Genomic DNA, 22,033 nt, shown 5'->3' with positions numbered 1-22,033 from the left:
AAGTGCATGTGTAGCCACTCCAAATTGATTTAGGTGGATAGAAGGAAGAAACAAATGCTTGGTTCCCTTCAAAAATAAGTTCTTTGTATTTTTCTTCATGAGAAGAAAACGATATCTATTAAATTTTAGAATTGTTTCTTGTTGCAGAGTTCAAAATGTGTCTTTATATTCAAGGGGAGGAGAAATAGAGAAGTTTCTTTCCACATCTTTATGGAAATAGTAATTCAATAACAGTTACAGAATGATGGAATGGCTTGGGTTGGGAGGGACTTCAGAGATCATCTGGTTCCAATCAGAAGAGCAGAGTGTAATGCAGAGTTTTGGGGAAATGAAAGCACTGGTAATCACCTCAAAATTGTAAATAACCTCTTTGCAAGCAGGTGTCAGTTAAGCACAGATTATTGACCTAATCATAAAATAATTGTTACTTTACAGCTGTTTTTGGGATTAAAAAAGAAGGGGAAAAAAAGCAAATACCTTTTGGTAAAAGGTTTTCAGAGAAAAATTCAATTTTCGCCTTTTTAATAAAGGTGTAATTTTAGGAGTTACAGTCTACAAAGCAAATCATACTTGAAACCAAATTTCTTGTTAAAAACTTGCTTTGGTTATTGTTTCTTAGGAGTTCCTAGCTGCTTTGGTAGAAATAGTTATATTTAAAATATATGAGACAGTAAAAAACCCCAGAATTTTGACAGCATAAAACCCACTAAAAGATGTTGATTTACAAAAAAAACTGTATAAAATCCTCTTCCTTTGAAAAATTATGGCCAGCTGTATTTAGTACCCTTTAATTATGCATTTGATCCAGAATGTCATTCATCCTGCTTTCCCCAGCTGATTTCTGACTGAGCAGCTCCGTGGTAACTGGGTCAGCTTTATTTTTGGTGTGACTTGAAAGAGAGAATAAGTTTTGCTCCCTGAGGAAAATTTGGAATGTATTTGGTTTTTGGCCGCGAAAAGAAGTTTCGAAGTGAAGGGAATGGAGCATGGAAACACATCAAAAATTGTGTTTTGTGGGAGAGTTTATATAGGACAAGGCAAAATGGTTTGGGCATTGCCACAGTTAACTCTGTGTGTCAACACTCTTCATTTTGGGTGAGGAAACCTCCTCCTGCTGGCAACTCTTGGGAATGTATTCCAATACTTGGGCAGTGTTCAAGGAAAATGAGGTGACAAACCACTGTTTACTGCCTTGAAATTCCCCCTCCCGTGCCCAAGGTTTGTAAACTTTCACACCAGACCTTTGTCTGCATCAGTGAGGAGGAAGATCCTTCTCCAAGACACTGGTCCTTCTTCTCCCAACTGGCCACAGGATAACAAAACAAAATAATGGAGCTGACACCAAGACAAACAGAAAAACAGAAGTCAGGGAGGTGTAATCCCACTGTTGTTTTTGATGGGCTATTGATTTATTCTTTCATTTTAAACCTTGCAGTTTAAACCTGTATGGGAATCAAATTCATTTAAAATAAGGAAATGGGTGTTGAAACCTTAAAAACATAACAGTGTGGAGAGACTGCCTCTTTTTCCTCTTCCCTTATAACCTCAAGTTGTTTTTGCTGAGGACTGTCAAGTGGCAGGGCCCCAGGCATTATTCTGGGGAGTACTTTTGTGAGAAACATGAAGTTTTATAACCTGAACTGTGAACTCAGGTAAAGGCTGTGAGCTGGTTAAGCACAACCTGGTTTAGGGCACATCTTTTCCCCTTGCTTTATTTACAGGAAGAGTTCCATTGGACTGGAATGAAATGAAACAAATGCAAACACCCAGTCTGAGCCTGCTGAATGGAGTGGTAAAATTCACCTGGAACACTTGGGAGTTTGGCAAAGTCACAGGCAGAGAAAACAGGCCTCACAATATCAAATATGGACTAGAAATGAGGCAGCACCATCAGCTCCACCTATAAACTCACCAGCCACTGAGTCAGCAGAGGGGGAAAGGAGGAATGCAGAACAAAACCTGCTACAAAAGGAAGAAGCTTTAATGGCTTGAGAGAAATAACAGCAAGGTCCCTACTTGGGCAGTTTGGGAATCTGAGGAGATAAAATGCTGGTTCTTCTTTCTTTTGCCACCTGTGTGACAGAGCTGAGAGAGAAAATCGATTTTTCATGCAAAATATTGAGTTGCTGCTCACTTGTAATTTAATTTATTACTTTTATACTCTGCACATAATTTGTTAGGGCTTCTCTCTATCTCTTTAACATTGTTGGAAAAGGTAATCTCGAGCAGTGTGCTGGCAATATTAATTTGCTCTATTATGGGCATTTCTCTTCTCATCATTACTATTGTTTCCAGGCCATCAAATGTGTGAGCACGACAGTGTTGGCAGGCTGGGGCTGTGCTTGCCCTGCCAGGGCAGAGTGGTCATGCAGGTGGGTGGTGTATCCACAGCATCCCCAGGCTGAGGACTGGGGAAAACTGGGGCTGGGGCCTTTGTTTTTTAAGTTGCCCATCCGTTTCCATTTCCCTTTTTCCCTGGTTCTTAATGCTTCCCTCCTTCTTCCCTCCTCCTTCTTCTTCTCTTTATTTATTCTGGGGACTCAGCAATGCAGGGTTGCAAGAGACCAAATTTTGCAATGTTTTTGGCTGTTTCGTATGGCTTTAAGAGGAGTTACAGAGATCCCAACCACAACTCCACCTTGTAGGAACATCATCTCTTCCTGACTCAGTCTGATAGACTCATTCTCATAGATTATTATTTTTGGTTTATAATTTTTTTCCTAAAAATTCTAGGCCAAATTAAACCTAGCTATGACCTGAGTTGTGCCAAGGTTAAACTTGACTGCGTTTTTCTCACCTTCTTCCTCCTCTGCTCAGTTTTAGTCTAATTACTGTGTACTTCAAAGACACCCCTTGCTCCAGATTATTTTGCAGCGTGTGGGTACAGCAAGGTGGCCACCAAGGGGACATTATTGTCGAGAGCCTGTAGGTAGAAGTGAGTCACACTCGTTTCAGCAGCCAGACATCTCTTAAGCAGCAGTTTTATTCTCAGTCCCCACATATGTCCAAACACCCCTTTGCCAGTGAACCTGTGCTACCCAGCAGACCTCAGGCAGGAAGGAACAACTTGTCTCTTTCTTTCACAAAAAGATTTTTTTTCCTACAGCCTGGAAGTGCTGGAGAGCAGCCAGTTGTGTTGGAGTCACTCCGTTGACTGCTGAGGTTACACTTTGGGGAGAGCTGCATGTGCAGAGGGAAAAACAACCAACAATTTAGTCCAAAATGCCAGTCCTTAAGTCAGACATAACAAAACCAGGATTGCACAGAGAGGGCTTTTTCCTTTTATTTGTCCAAACTGAATTTATGTGCATCTATTCAGGGCTGTAATTCCCGTAACAAACACTGAGGAATATCTGCAACGACTTGCAGCGTGGGGTTGGATCTGAGGAGGTGACTCAGTACACAGGAGGGCAGGGAATAACATTTCCTTTCTTCAAAGAAATGGTTGAATTCAGTATAAATAAGACAGATGGGGGGAGGCAGAAGTTCTCTGGTACATGTCTCTGATGTGAACCAGCACCTGTGGCCTCCCTCTTTGCTGGGGGATGACAGGACAGTGCTGGACGTGCCACCCAAACAGGGTCACACCCTGGCAGAGAGGTGAGAGCTGCAGAACACCTGGGGTCACTGCTTTGGCACTCCTCCCTCTGTTTACCTCTCTTCTGTCACTGTCAGTTCCTAGAAATGGTAATTCCAGGAAAGAAAACAGGTGTTCCTAAGTTAAGAGGGTGCTTCTCATGTCGAGGAGGATATTTGCCATTTTTCTGTGGTATTACAAACAACTGTATTTAAAAGAACGACGCAAAGGCTACGAAGTAAATCATAAAAAGGCTGTGACATGTCAGTGTTAAGGTTGCTCTTCCTGTGTGTGCAGTGTGACAGAAACCTCAGTAATCAGTCTGAGGGCTTTGTTTTTCCACGGGGCTCTTTCAGCATTGGATGTTGGCAGGGTAAACTCAGGGGTTTGTAATGCAGAAAGCTTTATTCATAGGGCCTCTACATCAATTCCTACTGAAATAGCAAGTTGTTATTTGGGTGGGGGATTCAGGAAGGGCAACGGAGTTTTTATGGGCTGCTGCCACGAGGGACTGCAGTGGCTCTGGGTTCCTCCAGGTCTGTGTTTGGGGTCCAGCATGTCAGAACAAGGTCTCCATTGCAGGGGGGAGGTGATCATAATTAGCATACCCAAATTCCTCTGGGGACTGAAATCAGGATCTATTGACTGAGATAAAGAGGAGGTCAATGCATTTAATAACAGGCAGAAAAAAACCCTCCAATATCTGGATGATGGTTACTAAGCACTTTTAGGTGTTGTGCCCCCGGGATGCTGGTGGTGTATGGTGGTGTGGAATTCACCAGCCAGACCCACAGTTTGCCCCAAGATCTGTCAGAGACTTAATTTGTCGTGGTTTCTGCATCCTCTTTTTTTTGTTGGAGGTAAAGCCTACCATCTTCTAGGGTAATTCATGACTCAAATTATTTTTTAAACAAAGCGTGGCAGTAACACAAGTGTTTGATGAACATCTGCCTGCAGGAGCAGTGGGCACATGGATGGGGTTGGAATGTTCCTGTGTGCCCAGCAGGAAGCACAAGCCCAGGGCTCCCAGCACACGACAAGGCAGGTGTGTGTGGGCAGGCTGGGGGACAAAAGGAACCTGCTCTGTGAACATTACAATTATTATGAACTACCATAAACCATGGGAAGCTCTTTAGCGCACACAGAGGGGGAACACAGGCCAGATGAAGTGATTCCATCTCCCTCAAACAGTGTTCTGTACCCCAGCTTCATTAATTTTGCTGCTTAGATGAAGCACAGCCAGCAAAATAAACTTGACTGTGCTGGGATATATGCATGATAACCAACCTATATAATTTTTTTCTAATGTTGCTGCCTCTGTAGCATCTGACTCATATTTTTTGACTTCTGTGAGGTAAAGTATCTCGGAGGTGAAATGTTTCCAGGTAGAAATACAGCATGAGCTTGTATAAAGTTAACTAACATTTGCATAGGGTTGCAGTGGAAGAGTGAAGTCTTTCTGTGTGTCACAGAAAGATAGCAGGCACATTCCAGTACCTTATTGTTTTAAAACCACGGAAATGATCCTATCTGGAGGCAAACAGATGCAGCTGCAACACGAAAGGTCCTGACTGGGGTGGGGAGCACCTGAGCACCACACTGGTGCTACAGCTGGACACAGAGCTTGTCCTAAGAAAGGCAAGAGGCTTATTCTGTGGGATGATGTGCTTATGAACTTGCACCCTTCATCTTTACAGCCCAAACACCCCAGAACACTGGGAGAGAACTTTGTGTGTCAGTGGGCACAACCTCAGCAACAACCTCAGGCTCTCTCACAGTAACAGCTCCTTCCAGGACTGTTCTGCAAAACTGCTTCCCTTGGAAAGTGAACATTCCCGTATCAACCTCCAACAGCCACGTTCCAACTCACATTGGTCACAGTCAGCTGTGAACCCCGTTGCTGTTGCTGTCCCCTGGCTCTGCCCACGTGCTACCCCAGCACAGAGCTGCGTCTGGGCTTCTCTGCTCTGTCCTGCTGTTCCTGCTCCGGGAACTCGGTGAGATCCATGGTCAGCACTTTGCTGAACATGATGTCATCGTGCTGGGAAGGGGGAGATCACACCAGGGAACACGTTTCTCTTACCTGAAATCAGCATTTCATAAGTGTGAGAGATGACACCGAGCCCGAGCTCCCACAGGACGTTCCCTGGAGCCTGTCCCTGCTCCCTGCCAGGAGCTAAAAGGAGAAACTTTCAAACTCTGAGAGCCATCGCTTCCAGTAATCTGAAATCCCTTTCCTCCTTGAATGAGAGCATTATGTTTTAAAACTGTGGCTTTCAATCTGGAGGGATAAGTGAAACTGCTCAGGGTTTCTCCTCTAGGAGCTGTCATTGAGCCTGTGGGTGCCAGGGCACACCCAAGGGGGTGCTGGAAGGTAAATGGTGCCAGTCAGAGACCCACAGCAGTGCAAACCTAAGAGGAGAGGCAGGGGAGGAATGTCTGCCTGATCCATTCAACAAGTACCTTATGGACTTTCCCCACAGAGAGCTAATTAGACAGAAAGTGTAAAATCAGACAGGACAAGGCTTCATCATAAGAAAAGGACCAGCCAAACAGTGTCTGACAAATGTGATGCTGAGTGGATGTTACAGAGCTGAGCCCCCTCTGTCTGTCAGGGAGTAATACTCAGGGAAAACTAATTTCACCTGTTCTGTGGAATTTGGTGTGCTTTGAATACTTCTTTGTACTGTTACTTCACCAGCCCTAAGGCAAACCTTCAGTTTATTTTGTTGTAACCTCTCCTGGTCAGATTGTTTCAGAGTGCAGCTATTCTGAAAGCACTTAGCTGGAACTTTGTCCACAAGCCATTATTATGGTTATTACATTTTTATTTTTAATATTCAAGAGAAGTGAATGAAACCTTCATCAGCCTCCATATGCTCCACCTTGCACAAGACAGATTATCTCCGTTTTTGGGATTAAACATTTCTTCCCCTAGCTCAAAATAATAGTGTTTCTGTATGAAGTGCTATGGTCCTCAGGTGGAACCTCTGCTTTTTCCCCTCCTTTTACTGTCTGATTGTGTTGGCTTAAGGCTCCTCTTCACGCAGGACTGTGGAAATGAAAGATACTGTGCAGCAGTTCCCATGGTAATTAGTCATGGTCAGAGGGAATTTCATTTCTGGCTGTTCAGAGAAAAAGGTGTCAGTTCATGCTGAGGAATGACGGTGGTTGCTGTTGGGAAACCTGAATAATGAGTCCAGAATTAAGTTTGAAGGAAATCTTAGTGAACCCCTTGCAGCTGTGGCAATATTTATTCTTTATCCATTCAGAGTGTTCATCCCACAGGGTTAAATGGTGATCCCCAAGCTTTCTCTGCTGTCTGTCTCTCGTTATTTTTTGCCAGTGTTTTCCCTGCCTCTCTGTGCAGTGAAGGCTCCTGAGTGCTGTGGTGCTTGGCCCAGCGTGGTGGCTGCAGTTTGCCAGCCCACAGGTCGTGTTTCTCAGAGCTCCTGAGGAGCTCAGGGTGAGGGGAGAGCTGCTTTTCCAGCTTCAGGGGCTGCAGAACCTGGGGGGAGGATGGCTGGGAGCTGCCTGCAAATTCAGCTGCACCAAAAAGGGGTGCGAAAAAGAAGCACAACCGAAAAAATCACCACATCCAAGACTATTTGTGTACCCATCCTGCTTTCCCATGGCATCCAGGATGCCTAATGCAGCACCTGAGAACAGAAAAGTTGGGAAAAGGTAGCTTGCCTGCTGTCTCCACTGGAAGCTCCTTTTTGGACTTCCAGGCCTTTGAAGGCAGAGTTTCTGCAAGGCAGGGAAGCCTCAGTGTGGAATAAAGCAGGCAGTGGGTGTTAATTTTCTCCTGTGTTTCTGCTAGTTTTTAATGATATCACTTACACCTGAATGCTTCAATGCCCCATGTTATTTCACTGTTTGTATTTTTGAAAGAAGAGTGACTAATATTTTCCAAATTATATTCCATGACAAATAAAGGGAAAAGGCACCTGTATGTGATTCGACTGAAGGAAACCAAATCTTTTTTTTAGATGATCCCTCCCTTTAAAATAAAATTGCATTTCCTCGAGTTCAGACCTATCTCTTTGCACCTCAAGCCATAAATTACCTGCACAACACAACCCCATTAATTTCATACAGTGTCCTTCACAGAAAATATAGAAGCAAACATATATGTAAGTTTGCCTGGCTGCTGCCACCTCCTGCTGCTGGGAATCCTCAAGTTGCTCTTGGAAGAAGCTGATTACACCCCCTAGACATTCAGAAGGGAAAAAAAATGCAAAATCAAACCAAAAAAACAACTGAACAGTAGAAGTCCAGCTTTTTAAAAAATTATTTATTTAATTTCAGCATATAGAGAATTAAGCAGTGGTGATAACACTCGCTAAGTAACTGTGGGCAGTGCCCATGAGAGCTGGTGCTCACGTTGACCTTTGGGGTTCAGTTGGTGATGTTATTTAATTAAGACCCATCTCACTGGCTTCTCAAAGCCTGCTCCTTTCTCTCACTGCATTTGAGCAGAAGGATTGGCGTAGAGATTTAAACCCTTGTGGTGTTTCATCCATGTTCCAACATCAGAGCAGCAGCTGAAATCCCAGTTTTGTCAGCTTTAATTGCTTGTGTGTGAAGACAGATGCTTTCCTGAAGCCTGCCAGGGGTCTTACTGCTGAAGTGGTCTTAACTCTGCACCCAGGCTTGCAGAAGCATGAGCAGAGTGGGGTTCATCTTTTCCAGGAGATTATTTTAGTCTGAACATCAGAGGGAATATTTCCCTCCAGTATGTTTTTAGTGCTTTGCGTTGCCTTGTTCTCGTTATCCCTCACGTTGCCTCGTTCTCCTCCCAGAAAGCTCCTTGCAAGGCTGATTTCTTTTTTCCTTTGCTTTTCCTCTAGGAATGCCACTTCTCAGGTGTCTCTTGCAGCCACCACAACAAACAACCAGTGGCTCTTTGATGCAGAAGCTGCGGAGGGAGCTCCTTGCATCATTTTAGAAATCCAGTGGGCTTGGCTGGCTTTGTTGCTTTAGGCGACTGTGGAAGCAATTGCTCCAAGTCCAAAGGGTGATCCAGGATTTTTAGAGATGTCTTTTCCTTTCTTTCTTTTTTTTTTTTTCTCTTTTTTTTTCTCTTTTCTTTTTTTTACCCCCAGATCAAACAAACAGCAGTTCTTCACTTAAATTATCTCGATCATGATGTGAGTGGGAAGGTGCTTTCCATAGTTAGGATTGTGAGGGAGAAACCTGATAATTCATTTATTGCATGATAATAGCAGGGGTAGCTTTAAGGTTTTTACCATCTGTGCTCCTATGGGAAGGAGGAGCAAAGCCAATATAAATTTAACCTTCAGATTTATGCTTCTGTGCTTCTCCATTGTGCCTCTAAAGTTCTTCAGAAAAAATCTTTAACCATTTCACTACTGTGTGAGAAGCAAAACAACAGCTTCCAGATTCCCCTTTTGTTTTGTATCTGCAAAGTTTCATTTAATTTTATATCTGCCTGCTTTAATTTAATTTTAGACTCTAAAAACCATTCAAGGCAAGATAGATATATTTAGTGAGTGTTAAGTTTGATCGCATCTGTTGGTCTGTGTGCCCAAAATATCCAAACCTACCATTAAATGCTGTATCTGCCTTCAAATCTTTATCTCGCAGTATTAGAGAACACACAAATAGAAAATGCCAGAGCTCATTTGTGCCTACGGCTTTTACAAGGACAAAACTCTTGTGGAAGTGGGAGTAGGGGCCTGAGACAAAAGGAAACTGCTACCTGCCAAAATTTAGGATAAAAAGGTGCATTGATTTGTAGGTTCACGTGGATTTGTGCACAGGTGACCTCGGGATATCTGAAAGTTGGCAGGTGACCCTGGAGCCAAGAGTCAGGTTACTGGGCAGAGACCAAAGGGTGACTGCCTCCAAAAAGTGTCAGTGAGGCTGATTCTTCCAGCCTTGGGCTGGGAAGGACTGAATTTCCTCAGTGCATCGTAAAATGATTAAAGGTTCGAGGTTAAAATTCCCAACTGGCTGCAAAGCTGGGGGCAGGCTCTAAAGGACACAACTGGTGATTGTTGTGAGAGCCAGGAGTGGAGTCACAGGAAAAACCACGCACTTCTTTCCTTTCCTTTTCTCTGGGTCCCTGTCAGGCCGTGGAAATGCTTCATGTGTATTTTACTGCATCCCAGTACTTACCAGTCACACTGCAGGTGTTTAACCATTGCTGGGTTTTGGTGAGTTTGCCCCCAGAAAATGGGGTCTTCAGGGGCAAAACTCTCTTCTCACTGTGGATTGGCTAAAAAATAAAAAATAAACCCACTAATCTTCTGCAGGAGATGGAGTTTAGAGTTCAGTTTAACGTGATGCAACTGATAGCACGAGCTTTACAGAGGGGAAAAAAGAGGTGTTTTTCTTATTGACCTACTTTCTGATGGGTGCAATGGGATTCTCTGGCCATGGTGCACAGTGGGGCGTGGAGCCTGTCCCACAGAGGAGAACAGCAGTGTGGGAACACCTGAACTGTGCTTCCCCTGATGCTCCCCTGCAGCCAGAACTCGGATGAGTCCTACCGTGAATAATCAAAACAGAGCCGTGTTTGGATCAACTGCCTGGAGAACAAAGGCACTTAAAGCAGGTCTGTGTGAGCAGCGTGGCTGTGCAAGCAGATGGCTGTGTCTGGGTGCCTCTGCATTTTCTGGGCTCAGCTGCCTGCTCTGGTCCCTACCAAGGACGTGTCAGACCCCACAGCAATGGTCTCTCTGGCCTTTCTTCCCCTCTGGGTGTTTTAATGTGACTTTACATTGGTTATCAACTCCTTCATAGAATCACACAATCCCAGAATGGTTTGGGTTGGAGGGAACCTTAAATCCCACCCAGTGCCACCCCCTGCCATGGGCAAGGACACCTTCCACTAGCCCAGGTTGCTCCAAGCCCCGTCCAACCTGGCCTTGGACACTTCCAGGGATCCAGGGGCAGCCACAGCTTCTCTGGGCAACCTGTGCCAGGGCCTCCCCACCCTCACAGCCAAGAATTCCTTCCTGACATCCAATTTAAACCTACTCTCTGTCAGTTTGAAGCCACAGCAGAGCTGCTCCATCCCTCTGATTGTCTCGGTGCCTGCTCTGGACTTGTTCCAACAGCTCCATGTCCTTCCCTATCACAGCAGACAGTAGAGAACTTGTTGTAGATGCCTCTGATGTTTCAACTGAGAGCATTCAGGCTTTAATTGTGAAAAGTTAAAGTTTTCCATGAAAGAAGCTGGGGAAAGGAAAGGAAGTCATGTAGGAGTTGGGGTGCCCATTTCTCATCGGTCTCAACAGGAAAGTCTCTAGAGAGAGAGGCTTCTCAAAAACAACCAAAAAAAACCCCAAAAAACCAAAAAGCCCTCAAATGTACCTGGTAACATTTTTGATAGTAATTTCTGGATTGGATAAAATCGTTGAGTTTATGCCTTACACATTGCCTACCCAGGCAAATAATTGGGATCACTTCTCATGCAAATCCGTGAACTGAAGCTTCATTATCACCTCCCACTGGTAAAAGACAAGTTTAGCATTGAAATGTGTGGAAAATCAGAGAGATTGCAAGCCTAGTTCCACTACGATTTTCTTTTGTAAGCTGGCTAATTATTGTTCTTGAATTAAGAACTCATAATCGGCTTCATGCTGGGTACCTTCAGGTTTGTTGTGTGGTCCATAGGGATCTGCAGAAAAAAAAAACCCACAAAAAACCAGGCAGTAATGCACTAAGACAATTGTACAGTGTTATGGCTGGGAGGGAGAGTTGCCTGCCTAATCTCCATCTGGATACTGTGGAGGCAAAGATTTTATTGGTGTATTTTACTGTCTGGAAAAGAGGAACTCGGTAGTTCTGTGTGTAGGTATGATCATAAATATGCCCTTGAGTCTTCCTTTTTCAAGGTTAAATAAAAGCAGTTGTGCAGGCTTCTGTCATATAAATAACCTGATAGAGTAACCAAAAAAAGCCCAAACACCACATGCTCACAGGAAGGTTTCATTAGCTTGTAAGCTGCAGCACCAGCATGTTCATAAGGAAGGGTTAAGGCTGCATCAGAAATTTTGAGCTTTTTGAGTATTTATGTACTTATAAAACTTGTGCTTAAAAGACAGGACACCAGGAAACCATCACTGAAGTGCCTCTTTTCACGAAAAACCCGCCTGGTACCTCAGAAATAAATGTCTGGGGTACAAGAGCAAAAACAGCCACCAATTTATGAAATATTCAGTCAAGGCACAGGAATACAACTCTTCAGTGAAGAAGCATGGAGCATGGGATGGCTTTGCCTGTAGCCTGTGTGACACTCCTCCTCCTCCTCTGTTCTGGATGGGGCTCTGAGCAAAAATGACTGAAAGGAGAAACTCCCCTCGGGAATCAGCAACACACTTGGAAAAAGCTCTCTGCTCTCCTCTTTGTAGACTCAAGAAATAGCAACAGGGTCTGAACTGTCAGAGAAACAGGAAGTAAAAGTAGCAAGGAAAAAAAAATTACTTGATTTTATTTTATTTGACCTTATTTCAGGGCAGAAATAGTTTTCATCTGATGCACAGCAACACGTGGAACTCGCCGAGGCTGAGCTGTGTGTCTGTCCAGGAGGTGCTTTAATCCATGGAGCAGGTCCCCCTAATCCTTAAACCAAGCCTAAGTCTTTGGTGTGCAGAAAGCTGCTCCTTCTAACCTTTCAGAAAACAAGACAAGTCTTGAGGAGTTTTTGCAGGCTTTTTCTTCCTGTGCTGGGTTTAGGTCACTTCCAAAGGTCCCCAATCCTTCCCAGCCCCTCCTGCAGCCTTAACCCCAGACATGATGGGAGACGAGCATCCCTGTGTCACACAGCCAGGGCAGCCTGGATCACTGGGAGAAAACCAGATTCCCAGTAAATTGCTGAAGCAGGGCCCTGTGCCCACTGCCTGTCACGCTGGCAGGAGGCACAGTGGGTCAGAGGGTTTATGTGTTGCAGTCACGTACTTCCCTGGAAGAGCTGAGGAAAGAAACACCGAGGAAAAGCAGCAAACTTCAGACTTTGAGTTGGCAGTAGCCTCTTTGGCAATGCTTTGGCACAGGTATGTTTTGTCATCTTCTTTCCTCTTGCTGTTTGATGACCATCCCTAAGTCACACCTTGCGCTGGGGTGAGCAGGGTTTTTAACATCTCTCAGCCAGTTACACCTCACATGACACGTCCTCACTAACATACTTTTTCATTAAAGAAACAAAGAACATTTATGTCCAAATATAGGCTTCCTGATGTTGCCTAGATACGAATTTCTGTTCCTGCTCCCTAACCCTCCATCATCTGCTGCAAGGTGCTGGATTTTGCTGGGCTTGACTCCTCTAACTGAGAAAAGCCCCTCAGTTTGTACTCAGGCATGTTTGCACCTCGCTTCTCTGTTGTTATCCACAGGCTTTGCCACAGATTTGGTTTGACAAGCCATAACTGATTTGTTTGAGGTAAACAATACAAAAGCAATTACCACCACAGCTCCACCTCTCCAACTGGGCTCTTTGGTTTTGGTCTGCACTTTTAATATGTATTTTTTAGATTTATGTTTTACTCAGAAACTAAAAATTATATCATGGCTTTTTGGTTTCTAATGTAATTGAATTTTATACTGTCTGGACAGCCTTCATTTAAGAATATGAAAGTGCTTTGAAAATGTTCCTCAAAGAAGCTTCACAAAACTTGAGTCAGGGAGGTAAATATTCTTATTAGCTTGGTTTTATAGGTGGGTGAGCAGAGGGGCAGGGAGCTGCTGGGTATTGTAAGTGCTCTCCAGGGAATCGTTCATACAGAATTCAAGAGCAGACTTGATCAAAAAAAAAGGATTTAATTTCTCGTGGAAAACAGCTACTAGCAATTTCTGACCAAAAAAATCTAAGGCTGACAATTGCTACAATAGCCATTCTTTTCAGCTGTCAGTCAAAGCTTTAATTTTCTGACAAAAGGAAATAGTTGTTAGAGAAGAGCAAAGATATTTGACCGCTTACACTGAGGACAAGCAGAACAAATACTCACGTATATAAATTAAACTTTCTTCAAAGAGCTCCAGTCATCCAGGTTCAGATGTTCAGGTATCCTTACACATCTCTCTTTTACTGGCATTTTCTTACATTAATAGGGGTTTATCACCCAACTCAGGTACCTAATAATTTCTAGCATCTGTGACTCACATCCTTTGGAAATTCAGCAGATTTCACTCGTGTACCTTGCTTTGGTGGCTCCAAAAACCTCTCTGTGAATGTTAGAAGTTGGGTCACTTCATTTTTTATTCAGATTCAGTGTCATCTGTCCCGGTTCCACTCCCATCCAGTGACAAGGAAAAGTTCAAGGCAGTGGTTTGGTTTTATTAAAAAAAAAAAAAGTGGTCTGGAGGAATCTTTGCTCCATCTGTTCCTTTAACCTTTTTTAAACATTCCGTTGTCATCTCCCCTGGTTTCCACACGGCATCTGCTCCACGGGCCACCCGGCGTGGGCTTATGGGCCCCCTGGTGCTGCAGCAGATGCTGAGCACTCAAGGAGTGAAACACAGCTGTACCAGCAGGCAGAGCACTGGCAAACTCGGCACAGCAGCCTCTCCTGGGGTGGGTTTTACCCAGGACAGTGACCACATGGGAGGTTTGCAGTCTGCAGCCTTGCTCCTGACCAGCCAAGGGCTGGGATGGGGGACAGCAGGAGCCCAGGGTCCATATAGGGCAGGAGAAAGCTGGAACACAGCATCTCTAATTACAGCAGCACAGAAAGCAGGACCCTTTATACAGACACACGCTCACACAAAGCCCCTTTTGCCTCGAGATCAACTTCCCTGTGCCCTGGATTTCTAGTCCGACATTGCCCAGCCGAGGGTTCGTTCTGAGGCTCTTCCTCAAGCTCTGGAAGTGGAGACTGCCCTGAGCAATTGGCCTCCCCCTCTGTCCTCTGCAAGAAACTTGTTCTAAAGCATGAGACTACCCCCACTGCGGCCTGAGAAGAAGCGGAGCTTTATTCATTACACTTTAGGAGCGTATGAAAAATTAATACTTACACTGCTAACACTGTTAATAAAAGTACCGTTATCGAGTCTGTTTTGTAAAACACTGATAAAATATTTACTTGGTGCTGCGGTGATCACTGAAAATGGAAGTGTGATTGCTGCCTTGCAGCTCTGCTTCAAAAACACAAAATGATTTATCCCACTCCGCTGGAGCCAAGACTCAGTGAGGGTGTGTGTGCTCCAGACTTCAGGTGCCAATGGCCTCTCCGTGCTGAATTCAATCGTGGGAGATCAGATCATCCATTAATCCTCAAGGATTAGGGTGATTAGCTGATAATCCGTATTTACCCCTCAAAGTCTGAGGAACACCCCAGGAGGCTCCTTTTCCCATGGCTCACATAAATGTCTCGAGGGAAGGGTGGCACAGGGGTTCTGCTCTGCCCTAGCATGAGGAGCAAGAGGTATATTATATAAATAAAAGTATCTTGTTAATAACTCTGCTGGGGCAGTGGGAGCAGGGAATGGGGATGTCCTGGTGAAAAATACCCTGGGTTTTGGGGAGTGAAATCAAACTAAAGAATGAGAGCCAACCTTGGCAGAGCAAAGTTGATTATGAAAATGTCTTCAATGTTCAGAAGAGACTGTTTAAAAGAGGGCACAGAGAGGTGCTCTGCTGCAGAACTGAACCTTGGTCCAGCAAGGCTCTCTGTCATATGGCTCTTACCTCACTTTATAGCAGATATTAATTACCAGCATGACTGTATTTTTATAGCCTCCTTAAGCTCCAGTAGGCTGTATTTGCATGCCAATAAATATAATTAGGCTGCTTTCACTTGGCACATATTAGACAGTGCGAGCTACAAACAGGCAAGGATCACCTTCTGCTGAAGAAGAGGAGGGCAGAGAAGCAGGGGAGAAGCTGGATGTGAAGCAGCAGTTAATGGAATAATGTGCATGCTGCAGTCACTCCTGGTGCTCTGCTGTCCCTTTGCAGGCAGTGCTGTAACTGCCTTGGGTTTAGCTTGAAACAGGGCTCTCTTCAGACAGGTGTCTCATGTAAACGAGGATAGTCCCATTCCCATTTTAAGGAGTTAAGGTGCAGGCCATCAGTTTGCTCTCTCTGCTGGCAGGGGTTGCCTACAAACCACCCAGAGTCTGCTGGTGCTTCTCCAGTTACTGAATTCACTCAGCCAGCTCTATTTTTGTGCCTACATGTGAACTGGGTCTTAATATGTGATAGTGTTTGCCAGTTATACAATCAACATGGACTGTGCTAGTCTGCATAAAAGAAAATGTGAATTTCCTGTGAAAGAAGGAGAGATTTTATGCTGAACCTTTTCTTCAGGTGATGAGGTTACTGTCTGCATTCACTTTGTCATCCCTTGAGTCTCTTGGCTGAAGTGCTGTGTTTCTGCTTGTTTCTTTTTCCTGGATACCGGGTGAAAGTGAGCTCCCAGCCCAGAGACTGGCTCAGGACTGCCCAGTTCCAGTGAGAGAACTGGGAGCTGAGCCCAGAGCTCCTGCACTCTGGTCCAGTGCCTTCATCAGAGACCTGTCCCACCTCTTCAGCCGAGTCCCACAGGCTGTGTGCAGAGAACAGCCCAAAGCAGTGCCGGGGGTCTCTCTTGGCCTGGCTGCGCTGAGGAGATCCTGCATTAAAGCTGCTCCATCCCTTCCAGCTCACTCCCCCACGCCATGTAAGCTCCAGGCTTTGCCAGAAGAAGAGGAGAGGGCGTCTCAGTGGGAACTCTCCTTCCTTTCTTTGCTGCAAGTCACAGCTTTAATGCGTCGGTAATTTTTTTTTCAATTACATAATTGAAAAAAATGTTGTTAATGGCAGGTCAGCTGCTTCCCAGCCATACTTTGCACTTTGTTCCCACTCACTTTTTGCTTTCTCCGCCGTGGTGGTTTGAGGAAGAGAGGGAGAACAAAATTGAGGAAGAGAAAGAAAACTTTGTGGCACATCAATATTTGCCTCAATTAATTGTCTTGCCTGATGACACGCTGTCAAAGTAGTGCTGCAGTAACATTTGACACGGCGCACTGGAACAACTTCTGAACTGCTCCAATGTGCTATTTCCAGCCCATTAGGGGGGAATTAAAGCAGCAGATCTTTTGACACAATTCAGCATAGCAACTTCGGTGTATTGTGCTACTCTGCACCTCAGAGTCGAGACTAAATGTGCTGTTTGACGAGACTAAATGTGCTGTTTGACGTGATGCATCCTGAAGGATTTAGAGGTGTCAGGTATAAGTACCTTACAGTATTGTGGTGCAAATGAAGAAGGGATGTATCCTGGAAAAATATTAGGAGTATTGCAGACACCATTAGTCCGAAGGTGTTTCTCAGGTCACATCCCGATCCTTGCTAATTGGAATTAGTAGGGGGAAATGAAAATCCTCTTCAAAAATTACCTTTTGTTGGTCTTGTTTTCCAAAAGTGACATTTAACCTGTAGCTGCAGGTATACACTTAATTCTGACATAAAATGAACCACTGGTTTCACTTTGCTTTAAAATGTAATGTGTTGTGGCCAAGTCATTCAAAATTAGAAAATGTCCTTTTTCCACTGTTTCTTGCTTATTCTTTCATTGACTGAAAATTTATGGAAGTGGTCAATTCTTTATGCTAACAGCTTCCTTCCCAGATTCCCTTGGCTAATGGTGGTGTGATTATTGCACAAGCACACTGTCCATGTTGGTTTTTTAAGGCTGCTTGAAAAGCCCACTTTCTATCATTTCCAAATGTTTGGTGTAAAGATGTTTCCTGGTGTGAAGGGTTTGAGTGCTTTGGGAAATGTGCTGTCTAAATATTAAGGTGCAGCATTTGCATATTTTTTTCCCCACTGAAACAGCTTCCTGTCACTGTAAGGTGGCAGTGGGCAGGGAGGAGATAAAATAATATTTAAAAAAAAAATCATTGGGACATTAAACCATAAAAAAGGCAGGGCAGGAACTGCAGGCAGCAGTTGGCTCTTTCTGATTCATTCCAGCAGAAACTTTTGTCTCTCTGTCTGTCCACGGTGTTGTACATTTTTGCTTTGTCTCCTTTCATGAGCTCATCAAAGCCGATTACGCAGCCCTGCTGTAAGTGAGGGCTGTGAAGCTGAGCTGAGCAAATCAGGCCATCCCTGTGGATGTATAAATGAGCCAGATGACCTCCAAAAGCATGCATCTTAAAATATGGTTGTATAAACTAACAGATCTCAATGGTGATTAGTGCTAGGGACTCTTGGAACATCAGAAAATTAAGGGGGGGGGGAGGAAGAAGCAGCAGCAGCAGCAGCAACCTCTTTAATTGAAGTTTCACTTTGCTCCTCCAAAACACAGCCCTGACACATCCAAGGGCAAATGTGCCCAGCATTGAAATGGGGGTGAGGGAAGGGGGAGGCGTGTTACAAACCACAGCTGGAGTGAAAGTCACTTCTGCCGGCAATTCAAAGGGCTGGGGGGAGTCAAAGCTGGGCAGTGAAGTCCCGTTCCCTGAGGGAGCAAACGGGAGCCTTGTCCTTGATGATGAAGGTTTAAGCACTGCTTGACCACTGAAGGTGGGATTGTTCTCTGCTGGCCTGGAAAGCACAGTGAAAGATGAAACAACTTTCAGCTTTTGCTATATTTAGTCAGTAAACTTTGCAGAGCTCAATGGAAAAACGTGAAACAATATTGATTGGCAGCTCTCATGAGCTAAGGGTCAAGAATGAGAAGTGTCCCAGTATGTGCGTGTTCTTCTGACTTTTCTAAAACTGTTTGAGAAGCTTTTCACACTGTCCCACACTCTTTGGGCTCTTTCCAAGTCTTGCTTGATCCCCTTGAGATGGTACCAAGACTCTTATATATTCTGAGGGTTGTAATTCCTGGTTTCGCTTTTTAAAATTCTATGATACATGTTTACTTTTCTGATAGAAAAAAAATATCCTGCAAACCAGGCAGAAAACTTATGGATGCTGATGTGTGAAAGCAGTTTTTTCTAGCTCTTACTAGTTTTTAATTAAAACACTTTTTCCTGAGGTGAAAAAAGTACAAAACTACTCTATCCATGAAGGTTGCTAGAGGGTTGGAGCATCTTTCTTTGGTTCTTACTGGGCCCTGCTTCCTGAATCAGTCCTGTGAGAAGAACTACTATTTCTCATGGACACCAAAGCATCAGTACTTTCCACTTCATATATTCCCTGATTTTACTGTACAACCTTATTTGAATTCAGCTTTGAGCCCAAAGCAAAAAAGAAGAGAGCAAACAGGAGTTGAGACATGGGGACATTTAAAGGTGTTTATCTGACTGCTGAAAAAGTGGGAAAAGGGGAATCTGTTCTTCCTAGGGTGAGTTCCCAGGTTATTAGGGGAGGAACTGCTAGTACTGGGTTACATTTGGGGTGGCTCCTGAGCCACTTGCAGTTGAACCTATGACGCTGTGAGAGCTTGTTCTTTAACTTCCGGTTTCCTTTTGGGTGCTGAAATCCCAAAACTGGACTGATAACCGTGGTTACTGCTCCTAATAGATGCACTTGTGCATCAGCAACTGCTGCCAGCTCTTGTAAAAATGTTGGTGGCTTGTTTTTTATTTAAAAACGAGCGTGAATGCAAAGTGAGAGCCCAGCGTTGAACCCGGGTAACCTGCTCCTGGATGACTGTGGAGCAATTCTTAGCACTGGCAAAAAAACTATCTGTGTACCAAGGGCTCAGAAAGCCTCTGCCTCTTGCTTTGTCCCCGGTCTTGTTATAAATTAGATGACTCTGCTCTGATCTCTCATCCAGGCGATCAGATCAGAGGTGGTGGTTGATAAACTGAGACATCAGTGGAATTAAGTCAAACGGCTGGAGACAAAGGAGCCCTGAACCCCCTCCCTGGCTGCCAGATCAGAGAAGGGTTGAGCAGCTGGAGCAGAAATCGCTCCACTGAGAGGTGTAGGTACATTGATGTCCCTTAAACATCCAGTGAGCCTTAAATGACTCCCTTTTTCACACCCTGGAGCCGCTTGTCAGTGAAAAAAGGAAGTTGTGAGGCGTTTTGCTGTGCAAATTCTTCTCTAACAGCCCTGTCGCTCCAGGATGTTATTCCAGACAGGCTGCTCAGAGTCCCCCGAGGAAACTCAGCCCTCTGTGCTTTCCCAACATCCAGGTCACAAAACACGCGGGAGTTTTAACACTGAAACTAGTGCTTCGAATTTTATTTGGAAGTAAACTTGTAGCCTGAACTGTTTGTAGATTTGGGACTTCTCACCTTTATTCTCAACCCCCTTTGACAGGGGTGAGGCAGGTGCTGTTCCTGTCCATTTGCTGTGGGGCATTCAAATGAAAATAACTTGTATTTGCAATAGCGGTAAGCTCTCTTCGAACTGATTGCTGTAAGAGCACCCTTAGAATAAATGAAAGTAGCCCTGTGAGAATGGAAATGAGTAGAGCTGTTGCAAAGAGGATGCTGCATTCCTACAGCCCCAGGTGTCTCAAAATGCCAGGTAAGCAGCAAATCATTATTCTTGTTGTATCCAGCTCAATAAACTGAGGTAAGGTGGGGCTCTGACCAATTTTTTCCCAACTTGTACATAGTAATCTTCAACCAGAAACAAACACAATTCTAGAAGCACTTTAAGTGAAATTGTAAGTTTAGATTGTGGTTTATTAAAAAAAATAATAAAAAAAAAAACCTGCCTTTTTGTCTCGAGTTTTAAGCCTTTGGAGCTTATGTTTCCAAGCTTACCAATAACAATGGTAGAGGAGGATGTGAATTCAAGCTGGGAATGTTTCATAATCACATCCTTCCAGCAGCTCAGGCTCCAACCACCAAAACGCTCAAGTTGCATCTCGTGTAAAATTTTGTTTGGGTGATGAAATTCCACAGCATTCTTTGTCTTTAAGGTTTTACTTTCAGGACACAGTTGCAAATGTGATTTGCTTTGGCAACAAAATTCTAATACCAACTCTTTTCTTTGGAGTAAGAAGCCACATTTTGCCCTGCATTCCTGTCACGGCCGTTTAGTGGCCTCCTCTGGAGGAAACTGAGCAGAATTTTGAATTTAATTTGTTACGTTGCTGTTAATTTGTTTGTTAATAACGTGAAATCCCTGGAAAGAGGGTGAGTTAATGTACTCTAACTGGCATGCTGACTATCTGAGAGCATGGGAAAAGATAGCAGCTCACAAACCACATCATAGCATTGATTTCTGTTAAAGTTCTCAACCGACTTCCAGTTTAAAATCAATGCTGTAGTATGACCTAAAGACAGGAAAGAAGATGGCTAGCTAAGAAAATATTTCTCCAAGTGCCTTTAAAGATCAGCTTCATGTTCCACAGCAACATCCAAATCACTTAAATGAAACAGCAGAACAAAGCTCCCTTCTAAAAGGAAAGGTTTTATTCACGTTGGCACCTTCATTAAAAATACACACTCACTAGAAATAACAGTTTCGGTTGGGAGGAATGAAAACAGCTTTGTTTCCAAAATAAGATATGAAGCATTTGCACTTAATCACAGTTACAAGCTCTTCTCTTTGCTTTTAATAGAGACTGAGCAGCGGGAGGAGTCTGTGCCCCAGTCAGCAGCAGTGACTGGGCCGCTCTTCCTTCGCCCCTTGGACTGGCTGGTGGGTGATCATGGACCAGAGCCCACCCTGTGTCTTACACAGCAGCTTCCCTGTTGCAGAACAGTCATTTATCTCTGCTGGCAGGGGAGAGCAGTGAGTAGGAGCAGGGTGGTGACACTGTCTCTCCGTGCCGTGGAACAGCGTTCAAATCCTCTATCCAATTTTGGCTCCACACCCTGGAAGTAGGGTAGGATGGTGGAGATGACACAGGCCTGCAAATGTTATTTTGGGGGCAGAAATAACATGGTTTTTTTTTTTTCTTGGGGTTATAGGCCTGTGCATGATGAGCAGGGATGGAAGCGCACTGGCAAAAAGAAAACATGGGTTACCCAGCCTGGAGACCCTTGAGCTCTTGTCACCTCCATTTGCTCCTCTGTAAAAATGTTGGAACCAGGGAGAGAAATTGTTTCGGTCTGAAAATCGTCATGAATTGTCCTTGTCTGGCCTTGCTCAGCTCTGGTTAAAGAACACCGTGTTTGGATGGGCAAATGGGACAGAACCAAGACTTTGGCTTGCTTTGTTTTCTGTTTTTATGGTATATAATGGAGCTTCAATGCTTAAGCTTTCCATCTGAGACAGGAAGGGATAGGTAGCCTAAGACTGATGTTCTTGTAAATCTGGAGAGGTGAATAAACACCTTCCTGTTAGCCACTGGGTAAATAGTGGCTGATAATTCACTGAACCCCGTGACCTCTCCCTTTTTGCTGCAGCTACAAACATCTGCAGATTCAGGTACCTGACCTGTTATTATCCCCCCACACTATCTATTGGTGTGTTCAGCAGAAAATCTTGCACTGTGTACAAATCTTCCATTCTCTGTGTTCATAAATGCCTGGCTAATTGCTTATTATCATACTGAAAAGCTGCACTTGACAGAGCAGATGCCAGGAACTGGAAGGGCTGGATGGGGCTTGGGTACCTGCTGCAGCCTGCTCAGGGCAGTGGCT

The sequence above is a fragment of the Neopelma chrysocephalum genome, unplaced genomic scaffold, assembly GCF_003984885.1.
Source record: "Neopelma chrysocephalum unplaced genomic scaffold, ASM398488v2 Primary Assembly neopelma1_188, whole genome shotgun sequence".
Classification (NCBI taxonomy): Eukaryota; Metazoa; Chordata; class Aves; order Passeriformes; family Pipridae; genus Neopelma; species Neopelma chrysocephalum.
This window is presented reverse-complemented; position numbering follows the sequence as displayed.